The sequence below is a fragment of the Mastacembelus armatus genome, chromosome 15 (assembly GCF_900324485.2).
Source record: "Mastacembelus armatus chromosome 15, fMasArm1.2, whole genome shotgun sequence".
Lineage (NCBI taxonomy): Eukaryota > Metazoa > Chordata > Actinopteri > Synbranchiformes > Mastacembelidae > Mastacembelus > Mastacembelus armatus.
Genome location: NC_046647.1, coordinates 2,766,676 through 2,778,881, shown reverse-complemented (window position 1 = coordinate 2,778,881; position 12,206 = coordinate 2,766,676).

Genomic DNA, 12,206 nt, shown 5'->3' with positions numbered 1-12,206 from the left:
TAAGATTATGTACCAGGAGAAATTAAAAGAGAACCTCTTTGACATCTGTGTGATGCATTTGCTATTGTTTTATGCATGTAAATTAAATGGAAACGTATTTGTGGTTATTGGCCAGAAAATAATTAATTAATTGACAGGGGCTCTTTGAATTAATTTGGGAAAAGGGCAGACCATCATCCTGAGTGCCTTGTGAAAAGTAAGCTGAACTCTATGTGTCAATTCAATGAAGGGCCCCTTTATTACATTATAAATATAATACAACAGAAAAGTTACCTGGAGGTTTACATGTGGTATCTCACAAGTGTTGGGGTCAAAAGAAACATGTTACAAATTATCCTGAATTTTGAAACTATTGCAACAATAGCAACATGAAAAATGAAGATCCTCCCCCAGAGGATTTTTCTCTCCCTCATTGTTGCATTCATACTCCTGCTGTCCTTCACTTCCTACTCATCCTTCCAGCTCCCATTATTGTGGCCTGCTAGCCAATCCTGATGCTGTAATCATCATAGCTGTGGTGGCTGGCTCATTATACCAGGGTTGTGCTGTGATTTGGACAAATTGCAATGAGATGTCTTTGCTTCTCTAAGAGTGACAAACACTGGTTAGGACATATACAGCTGGATCAGGAATAAAGAATCAGGACTAGAAATGGAAGGAAAATACTCACTATAGGGAAGATGGAGAAGGTGAATGCTTTTTAAACTTCTGTTCCTATGGTTATGGTAGAGCAGACATAAGTCATGCAAATATGGCAAGCTTTCAACACAAATTAATGTGACAGCAGTGTACAGTTTTTAATGAAATGAGAATTAGAATAAAAATGAAGAGAGCGTTTACTTTTCTTTATATATATATATTATGTAATTTTATTTTCAATTTGCTCTAGTAGCTTACAATGAAACCACTTGTGCTAAAACCAATTTGAAGGAGATTAGTTTCTGCCTGCATCAGCATTAATAAACATACCAAACAGTTTTGTTTATTGCCTACAAGACTTGCAAGTCGTTGACTGAGACTTCATAGCAGCTGTGAATACACAAGGTGTCTGCAGGTGCATATTGATGCAACCAGTCTGCCTGAGAATAATCCATAGTTCAAGGATTTCTGTTTTAAATTATAAATCAGATTGAGTGCTTCTCTTATTCTGTGTTGTCTACTCTGTGTGTTGGCTCTGTTGGCTTGGCTCATCCTTTTGTCTTCCCTCACAACTTCCCTCACCATTTGCTTCACAAAATAATTAGCCAGGACTTGTAAAAACAACCCTATAATGTGGGTTCAAAAAATATTCCTTCCTATCAACAATGATAAATGTGTCTGAAGTTACTGGCAGATCTGATATGCTGAATACTGTGACCTAGTGTTTGCTTTCCTCATCTGTTGTTACACATTTTTTTACATGTTACATTGTTCAATAGAATGTTATCCAGAATGCAACACAAGAGTTGGGTTATGGTTATATAGCTGGTTAAGGCTAATTACAGACTCCAGGGCTAAAAGCTGACCTAGGTCAACATCACAGATCAGAGCTGTATCTTCCGGACCAGGTCTATGCTGTGGCTACTGAAATCATAGGTTACAGATGGTCAGTTTGTGCTGGGCTCAAAGTGGATTGAGGTCTACTGAGCAAAGCTGGACACACCTCTGACTACAGCTCTTCAGCCAAGCACAACCAGAGCTAGACGTTACCTGGCTGTCCTCTCAAACACAATAAATATTACTGTTAAGCATCAATAAATGCTAAGAGTTCATGGTTGACTCCTGTAAACCTGAAGTTTTTGTTGAACTTTGTTATTTAAAGATTGCCTTAACTTGGTACTCAAATGACTGGTTTCAGGAGTTTCACTGTCAAGCAGTGCTGTAGAAAATTGATTTGGTACACCCACTTCTCATCAAATTCAGTGGACTACATCTATTTCAGTGCTTTCCAATTTCCCAGACTGACCTGAAACTTGGATCTGAACATGTCTTTGCAGGACTGGCCTCAGCCTGTTAACTGGTAATGTTTAATTATCAACAGTTTTGGGCTTTTAGGAAACATGGCAAGTAGTAGCTGCTAAAAAAAGGAAATATTAAATCAACATTACGATTTTTGTTCTATTATAAGGTGAACTACACAATATATATTTGAGTATGGTTATTTCATGGCTGGATTTTGAGTAATTTGTGTTATTATAAAATGCCTTTTGACCTTTTTTTATTCCAAGAACAGCAGTTTCTCATTTTGACTTTAGAGAGAAGAAGAAGAAGAATGACAGCTTGAAACATTCAAACTCAGGTTTAGATGAACTGCAATAGTCTATCATGTGATCATAATCCATTAATTCAAAAGTAATAAAACAAAAATCACTACCAAACAAAGTGATGTTGGAACACTGAACTACCTCAGGTAAGCACCACTTTTGAGGTGTTTTGTAGAGTGTGCTGTTGAATTCATTCCAACTATTCAGAAGCCTGAGCACCTAAACACCAAAGCACAAATAAAATTTAGACCATTTTGGACAATTGTCTGAAATATGCACTGTAGTAACCTAAACACTATTGACACCTAATCAAATGACTATTCCTCTCTCCAAAACCCAATGAAATGATGGTATTTTACATCTTGGTTCAAGTAACAACTCAACCCATCATACTAGCATCTGGAGAAGCTGCTATTGTTGTGTTTCTTATATTAGTGACCGTAAAGTCCCTTCATAGGGCCCAATAGATCCACTGAAAAATCCCAGGAACCAAACACAGGGGCCACAACAGGGTTGTATTGTTATTCGTAGAGACAGACACTGAGGTCTCTCTTTTAAAAGCTGTTGGGGGATCTACCATTACAGGTAGTTGTGAACTGTCACAACTTGTTGAGATGATGGTCTAGTACACAATGAAATGCTGCAGGGTACAGTGGTTTGAAATAGGTTTCAAGGTAAACTCCCTCTGCACAATAAAAGGGCCTAGGCCTGTCAAGGAAATAGACACTGATGGCCTCCTTGCGTATTAAGCTGTGTATTGGTGAGTTGTTGTTTTCAGCCTTTTGAGAGTCGTAAATGAACAGAGTAATAACATGTCTGTGCCATGTTTGTCAGTGAAAGGAAAGTGAATGGAGGAGGGCCAGGGTGATGTTGTTGTGACCCTGCAAAGCAATAAAGTTGTGAATAAAAAGAGGAAGCAGCACAGAGGCCCAGCCCACATTGGGTCTGGACAGACTCACAGTCTGAATGAATTTTAAAGAGTGATTATGCTGTATATTTCCTACTTTCACAACAATTGACTGTGAATACATCACCACTGTCATCTACTGGCAGTTTCTGCCAAGTGCAGAGATATTAATTCAATTATGCATTATTTTGAAGGATGTAGTTGTGTAGCTGTTAAGCATGAAACAAAGAGGTCCATATAAAGTATCCACAGAAAAAACAAAAGACAAAACAAGCACAACAACAAACAACAATAAAAATAATAACAATGAAAGTCATTAATAAGGAAGGCAATCAATCATATTAACAGAAAGAGTATTTTGTTGATGTTCTAGCCATCATATCTGTTAAAAAAAACTTAATTATCACCCCAAGGCCCTAATTATTTAACTCTGTGTAAAAATGTATACTAAATGTAGGTGTGAGAAGGAATGCAAATAGCATTCCTGACTGAGCTCCAGTTCAAGCCTTGTGTGAGCCACTAGTGTCAGAAGCCTTTATTACAACATTGATTCTGGTCACAAATAACAATTACCTATTATAATTTAATGCTTTTATGTGTCTTGTAGTTTTTGTTTCTCTATATTATGCTTTATTTGTTGACAATTCCATATTCTCACTCTTAAGCCTTTGCATATGAATTTGGTTAGGATACTACTGAATGGTTAGTCATTAACCTTAGCCTAACATTTCCACTTTGACTTACACACACACACATATACACCATTCACATCAAAGCCAACCGGTGGAAATACGAATGAAAGGCTACAGTCAACATGTGACTTACTTGAATAATGAGGTAGAATAAACATGTGAGCAGTGGAGCACTCAGCAGAAACCAGCTCAGCTCCAAAAACTGCTCAGATGCTTATTGGCTGACCACATTAGCATACTAGAAACTGTGGCCATGTCTGTAGCCCTGGGGCAAGGTAGTAGTAATTAACATTTAAAATAGGTCCAGTGGTCATTGATTTATTTATTAGATTCTTTTTGATTTGGTACATTTAACTATTTAAATTATGTCTTGCTTACTGGTGTCTCCACCAATACAAAACTATGTTATGAAGCCATGCTCTGTTCAAACCCACAGAATTGTACACGTTATGGTGGAACTTTGCAAAGAAATGTGGCAATTGATAAATAAAATACATATAAATGTGAAAGGTCAGTAGGTTTTGTCATTGTGTTTAATATTTCTGTTAAAAATAAGAAGCCAAGTGATGACATTGCTAACCCCCCTAAAGGACTTTTGATCAACTAAGGCTGCCTCCAGAACAAACAAATTTCCTGTGTGAAAAACACAGCCCTCTCATTCATTTCAATGGAATCAGTCAATGTATGCAGTGTGGGGCCCAACACAAGAGGGCTTTGCATAAACAACACAAAAAGTTGAACCAGACCAATCACTTATGCAAGCACAAAGTCTGGGTAGAATACTGTAATCGTACTCAACATTTTGAAATGTATTTTACTGTGGAAGCTTTAAGGACCATGAGGGCAAAGCACCAATTTCTATGAATTCACTAATACATTTTCACATCATTATTACAATACTGACAGGGTGTTACATTTATTAAGACTCTGGTTGGATTCATATTAGTTTTAGATATGTTATATCTTCTAAGACTTTTGCTGAATATCCATGTTTTCATCCATACAAGATGACGTATTTCACAATTGTTTCAGCAGATGCTATATTTTTATCTCTCTCTCACACAGCCTGTAATTTTGTCCTTTCCTCCTTTTGCTCCTTCAGTCTTAGTTAAAGATAAAAAATAAACTTAATACTCTAGCAGGTTCACGTCATGTGTTAACAGTTCTGTTGATTAAAATTTAAGGAAATGTTTTGTGTAATTTGTTTGTAAAATGGACCATTGGAAACAAATAGTCCACTGGAAGTGTTTGTTAAGCAGCTTGATCGTTAGCAGTCAGATTTGTTTTTTTGTTTAGGTTAACCATTACTTAATTTTGAGAATGTCCTCGCTCCTTTCGGAGTCTCTTTCAGTAAACCTCCAGACAGAGGGCTGGAATGAGGGCACAAAACAGAGGGAATCCCTGCACAGTAGTATCTGCTGATTTAATGAAAGGAAAATATTGCAGATTCTCCAAATCATTACAAATAAGAAATTGCAAGAAATTGCATTGGTGCATGAATTAATAAAAGTTGACTGACTTTTAACTGCATCTTCTCTGGCTGATACCCCAGAGAATTCTCAGTCTGTATGCCCATGTATTTACTTGTGCAGGGCCACAGAGTTGTCTGTGTGGCAGCATGGTGCTAAAGCATAAAGAATAGGTCAACCCAGTTGTGGCTCACCCTGTTCCAAAACACTTTAAGGCTGTAATAAGGAAGTGCCACATTCATCAGCTATCCGATAGAGCATTTACACACCTGACAGCGACAGCCCTGAGAAACAGTGGACAGTGGAGACACATGTAATAAGCAACTGCAAAACAGTAACATGAGAAGTGATTTGTGTATGAGCCAAACCATATTATTAGAAAATAAAGGTGGAAATCAAGCAAAGAGGAGATTTCCTTGTTTTAAAGATGAAAGACAGTCTGTGCTATGCTAATTGCATCACTATACATTAACTGTGCTTGAGACAGGGAGCATTTTTTACTATAATACATTAAACTATGCATCACATTTAGATCATGTCTATTTCTAGTAATACACTACATTTAATTGATCTTAATCAATTTTGGCCCTCTTTTGATACTGAGCCATCTTTCACCAGCTATCACTAAGTACAAGGAAATTTGGGCTTTTAGGAAAACACCTGTTCAGACAAAGAGCGCTGTAGCAAAAAAGTGTACAGGGATATAGTAATTGTCTCATCCAAATCAAAACAAAGCAGAACAGGAGAAAATTTAAAAGGTGAGTTTATATGCACTAAAGCACAGAATAGGTATTCACAAAGAGCTGCAGCAGATGTAAAATATTCAAGTTTATGTCCTTGCTTTCCATTTGTACTAAGTTGATGATTTCTAAGGAACACAGCTTTTTCAAAAATGTCTTGGAATGCATAAAGCAGCTAGCTCACACTATAGAGTAAATAAGGAACCAGGTGTTTTTACAGTTAACAATAATGTCTGCATGTGTGCTTATTAGAAGGGATCTTTCTGTCACATCCAACTCTCCTTTTGTCCCTGTTGTCTTTTCATGCTGCAGCACCCTCTGCTGTCAGACAGCTGGTTTGCAAAAGGTGAATAAACAAATCCATCCAGCCAAGCCATTTATTGCCACTCAGAGAGAACAGCTAGCAATGATTAATGCAGATGCTAATATTTGTCTGCCAAATATTCCTACAGCAACCACACATACCATAACAATGCTGAGACTAGGTAATGGTAACAGGTAAAGTTGAGCAGGGGCCTGTTTCAGAAAGTGGGTTTAGTGAAAACCCAGAGTCAAGCCAATTACTGCAGTAACTTTTTTATAAAGCTGAGTTGTTTCTGAGCCTTGGCATTCAGATTGAAGTAGAGGCAGAAGACATGGTGTGCCCTGCCTTTGTTGAGGAACCCATTGATACAGAAGTACAATTGTTTGGCTGAATTCTGCATTGAGAGAGGGTAAACAAACCTCGTCTAGACATCTTTTCCTTTCCTGAAGACTATCTTTATGAGAAATATTGTTTTTCTGCCAGTTCACTTTATTATCTTCATGATATCTCATATGACTTCTTGTGGACACGCTGTAAAATCAGAACAAATTCTTTCAGTAGCTCTTCGTTATTTTGCAAGTGGACATTTCCTTTATAACATTGATGATTCAGAACATATTTCAAAGACAACTACATGTCCACACAGAAAGGTCCCTGCTGGGTTACAAACCCAGGACCTTCTTGTTGTGAGGCAACACTTCTAACCACTAATCCATCATGCTGCCACCATAGCCACCATAGTTTAACGTTTTAATATAAGTATAGAGATACATAGATAATGGAGCATAGAGAGGTGTATGTTAGTAAACTACTCATGGGCAAATCTGTGTCTTAGTGCACACTCACGAAAAATTTGTGAGTCATGCACAGATCCAGGTCACTTTGTTTCCATGTTCATTATCACGTGATGCATCACATATGACCTTAAACACACAGAACAAAAAATCTGCATTAGCTGTGATGGAATTATCTTTCATAATGAATGTTAAAGGCCACTATTTACCTGTATATTAATGCTGTGGAAGGACGTCCTATTGACATAATCACCTTCATTTACAGAGGGGGCCACAACAGGGACATGAGTCCCATCTACGCAGCTGATCCCGCCTGGAAACCCTAAAATATACAATTGATTTGTGCATAAAGTGTCAAAGCTACAGGCTGAATGTGCCAACTGTTGCTTGTAGTGATTCCTGCAATTCTGTAGGATTCCTCTTTGATAAGACACATGGGTCTGTGATTGGGGAAGACCACAAAGCTGAACAGTAGACGTTTGAGTGCAAGGGTCACATTTATGACTGCAACACACAGTTGCTTTTGAAATGTGTTCTGCATCATGATGTTAGAAAGGAAATGTCCACTTGCAAAAAATGAAGAGCTACTGAAAGAATTTGTTCTGATTTTAGAGCTTGTCCACAAGAAGTCATATGGATATCGCTTATGAAGATAGTCTTCAGGAAAAGGAAAGTCCAGACGGGGTTTGATTATGACAGAGAATTCTGCAAAACAAAATGGCACGCCATGTCTTCTACCTCTACTTCAGTCTGAATTCAGTATGTTATGGCAGTAACTGACTCAGAGTCAATCTGAACCCGCTTTGTGAAACCGAAAGCCCTGAGTATCCCTCATCTCAGGGTTAACAAACTCTGGGTTTTCACTAAACCTGCTTTCTGAAACAGGCATCTATAAACAATGTGTTTTGCTAAATACATGAAGTTCAAAACACATTTTTATGCTTTATTCTTTTTGAAAGGAAGTTACTTATAACATTTGTGGTTGAAGATGATGCAAGAAGAACTACAGGGAGCTGAACGTTCATGGCAATGATCCAGCAACCAGACATGCGACAAAGGTGGATATAAATATACAAAGAAAACTAATGAAACACAGGTCAACACAATCAAGGAACTCTGGAGTATAAAGCAGGGACACGTAAAACAGGCCAAAACAGGAAATAACTACAAAATAAAAGTCCAACACTAGAAACTCAGGGCACACATACTAAATGTTAGATATTTGCCAGGCTGCCAGAATTTCAGATTTTTGCAAATAAAGGTACTGTGCAATTTCCACCACAAAAAGATGCTTTTGTAAAATGGAGGGGGCCAGCACTATTAGTACTGTTGACTCACAGCAAGAAGGTTTATGGTTCAAATCCTACAATCCAGAGTCACAAGTGGATTGCCAATTTAAAACAGTGCTGACATAGAGAGATGAACACTTACCTAATGGGAACTTCAGAATCACCAAAACCTAATCCCAACCTGAACTGAGAAGAAGCCAGAACAGCCCCATGCACAAACAAGGAGAACATGCAAACTCCACACAGAAAGGCCTCAGGGTCAGACAAGATTTGAACACTTAACCTGCTTGCTGGGAGGTGACAGTGGTAACCACCACATTGCCACAAAAAGCACAACCTGATATAACAAGATAACTAGCAGAAGACCTATTCTGCATTGCTGATTAGCAATGTCTGTGAAGATCCAGATGAGGGAATTCTGGTCATGGCTGCTTAATAATGATACCATAGGGTGACTCTGAAGGCGACCCTGGTGACGCTGTTTCCTGATAAGTGAATTCACTTTCTGTTGCAAGCGTGTTGTGCTTTATGTGCTGTATAGTGCATCTACGGATTAGCAACAGACTAGCTTTAGTCTAACACAGCCGCATGTCGTCGTTCTGTCGCCAGCTGTCTAGGCTGTGTCCAGGAAATGATGTGGGCTTCATAGACACTTTCCCTACTTTCTGGGGAAATTTTGATGTGATAGGGCTAAAGTTTGACCATCCAGAGTAGGGACAGGGACGCAGAGACTCAGTCTTAAACGCATCTGCAGTTTCCTTAGAACCATCACCATCTCCCCCACCCCATAGAGACCGTGTCTGCTCCTCAAACATCTAAATCATATAAATCTGAAGTTAACACAAGAGGAGTTGTTCATAAAAACCTCTTTCATCTAAATATGTCAGTCTGAATGAATCAACCCCCCTCAGTCATAAAAATTATCATGTTCCTCGAAGCACAGGTCGAGGTGGAAGAGTAGCTACAATCTTCCACTCAAACTTATTATTAAACTTTCATCCTAACTCATTTGAGAGCCTCACTCTTAGTCTCTCACATCCAAACTGGAAAACACAAAAACCAGTTCTACTTGTCATTGTGTACCGTCCACCTGTCCCTTACTCAGAGTTTTTAACTGAATTCCCTGACTTTCTATCTGATTTAGTGCTTAGATCAGATAAAGTTATTATAGTGGGAGATTTTAACATTCATGTAGATGTTGAAAATAACAGCCTCAGCATTGCATTTAATTCTATATTACATTCAATTGGTTTCATTCAAAATGTTAATAAACCCACCCACTGTTTCAATCACACCCTTGATCTTGTTCTGACCTATGGCATCGAAATTGAACATCTAATAGTTTTTCCCCCAAATCCTGTTTTGTCAGATCATTCTTTAATAACTTTTGAATTTAAAATGATGGATCATGCAGCGTTTGGAAGAAAATTCCACTACAGCAGATGTTTATCCAACAACGCTGTTAATAAATTTAAGAAAATGATTCCATCTTTATTTACATCTATGCCAAGTATAAACATAGTGGAGGGCAGCTGCTTCAATCCCACTTCCTACCAAATTGATCATATTGCTGACAGCGCTGTAACCTCACTGCGTGAAACGCTTGATTCTGTAGCCCCTCTGAAAAAGAAGTTAGTGAATCAGAGGATATTAGCTCCAAGGTGCAGTTCACATATTGGTATCTTAAAGCAGCATCACAAAAGCTGGAAAGGAAGTGGTGTTCCACAAAGTTAGAGGAAATTTTTCTAGCCTGGAAAAACAGTCTATTAACATATAAAAAAGCTCTCCGTAAAGCCAGAACTGCATACTATTCATCACTAATAGAGGAAAATAAGAATAATCCCAGGTTTCATTTCAGCACTGTAGCCAGGCTGACAAAAAGTCACAGCTCTGTTGAGCCCAGTGTTTATGTTTTATGAATGTCCAGTTGAATGTACAGCTGTGATCTATTTGTTCAGTCAGAATATGGTTGCTTATGTGCAACAGGTGAAGGCAACATGTGCTTACTTTTGAAAGTAAAAGTAGTCAGTAGTCAGTCCAATCCATCTTGTTTCGTGAACTGCTATTGGCTAAAGTACTGTACAACCTGATGGCAGTGGGGTTGAAGTATTTCTTGTATCATTCCATCTGTTTTTGTATGATAATTAATTCTTTGAAAAGATGTAGTAACGTGAACAGCATGTGTGATATTGTAATTGACTTTCTCCCTTTTCAGCATGTAACAAAGGCTGTTTGAGAAAACTAAATCTGTAAATGAAGTAATGCAGATAAGCTACAAGTGAAATTGCAGAATTGAACAGACAGTGTGTTTTAATTTTGTCAAATTACTTCCTAGAGGCCAATTTTCCAGGTTCATCTAGTTTGCCTTTTATAATTAAGGTCAATCAACAGAGAATATATAAGCTGGTTTAAACTCTTAGCAGTTACCAGTTTGGCTGCTCTGTCTGTTACGTCACGTTCAGTCAGCTTACCAGCCTTCTCATTGTCAAGTCAAGTTATCATGTATGATCTCAGTTACGTCTTTGGATTACTCTTTAGCCTATTGTCTGGATACCTTTGCCTAGTTGGACTAGTTTTGACCTCTCTGTCTGTTTTGGATATTGGACTGCCTGTACCTCTCTTGATACCATCGCCTCGATATTTTGTCTGGCTTTGCATCTGAGTCCACCTGTCTATGACATCCATCACAGCTATTACTGACATTTAGGTCACTTCAGCTCTTAACCTGGCATTTTTAGGATGTTACATTGAAAGAAAACAAAATTTCTTGAAATAAAGTGGTGTTTTTTTTAAAGTACACACTTTAGCAAGTTGTAAAGATTTTTTCCCTACCTCACTGTTTGTAGCTATTCCATGGATCTGAAACTGCAAGATGTCATTTGGGAGATTCGTCAAGTAGGTGACACAGAGAACTTTGTTCAGAATCTTAGAAATGTCATCAGGGAATCAAGAAAAGACAAAAAAGATTTTTGACTTGTCTTATGGAGAGAATGACATACACAACATGCGTCAGGGTAAAAATTACAGAAAGCATATCCTCTGCATATGCCCCATTTTTGCAGATGCTGGACATGCTCCATAAGGACTCCATTGTTTATGGTGAAGCTAAGATATCACAGCTGCTAAAGCAAGCCGGGACAGTAAATGGTCTTATACTTGTATAGCACTTTTCTACATTCAAGTGTACTCAAAGCACTTTTACACTATTTGTCCATTCACCCACTCCCTCACACATTCATACACTGATGGAACAGCCACTGGGGACAACTTGGGGTTCCGTGTCTTGCCCAAGGACACTTCGACCTGTGGACCAGGGAAGCCAAGAACTGAACCACCAACTCTTTGGTTAATGGTCGACCTGCTCTCCTGAGCCATAGCCACCCGGAAAGGGAGAATGACATTTGGTCCTATGTGTTCTAAGGTATTTTTTGCCCAATGTGAGAATGCTATACACTCCTGTGCAGTGAACAGGCTTTTCTGTGACTACAGCCTGACTACAACGTGCACAGTGTTGGTACAAGGAACAAAACACAATGCATTAACCATGAATCATTCTTGAAGCCGACAACATTGAATAGTTATTAAAATACGGCCATGGATGGGGAATGTCTTGCTTTTCCAAATCTGCTGCATCGTCATTCAGTCCTGCAGCTCAGTGAGGTGAGTCGTCCTGCTTCTCTGCTGCTTTTGCATCAGTTTGTCCAGTTGCTTTGCATCCTTCTGCTTTATGCTGCCTCCCCAGAAAACTGTAGGATAAAAGACCTAAGC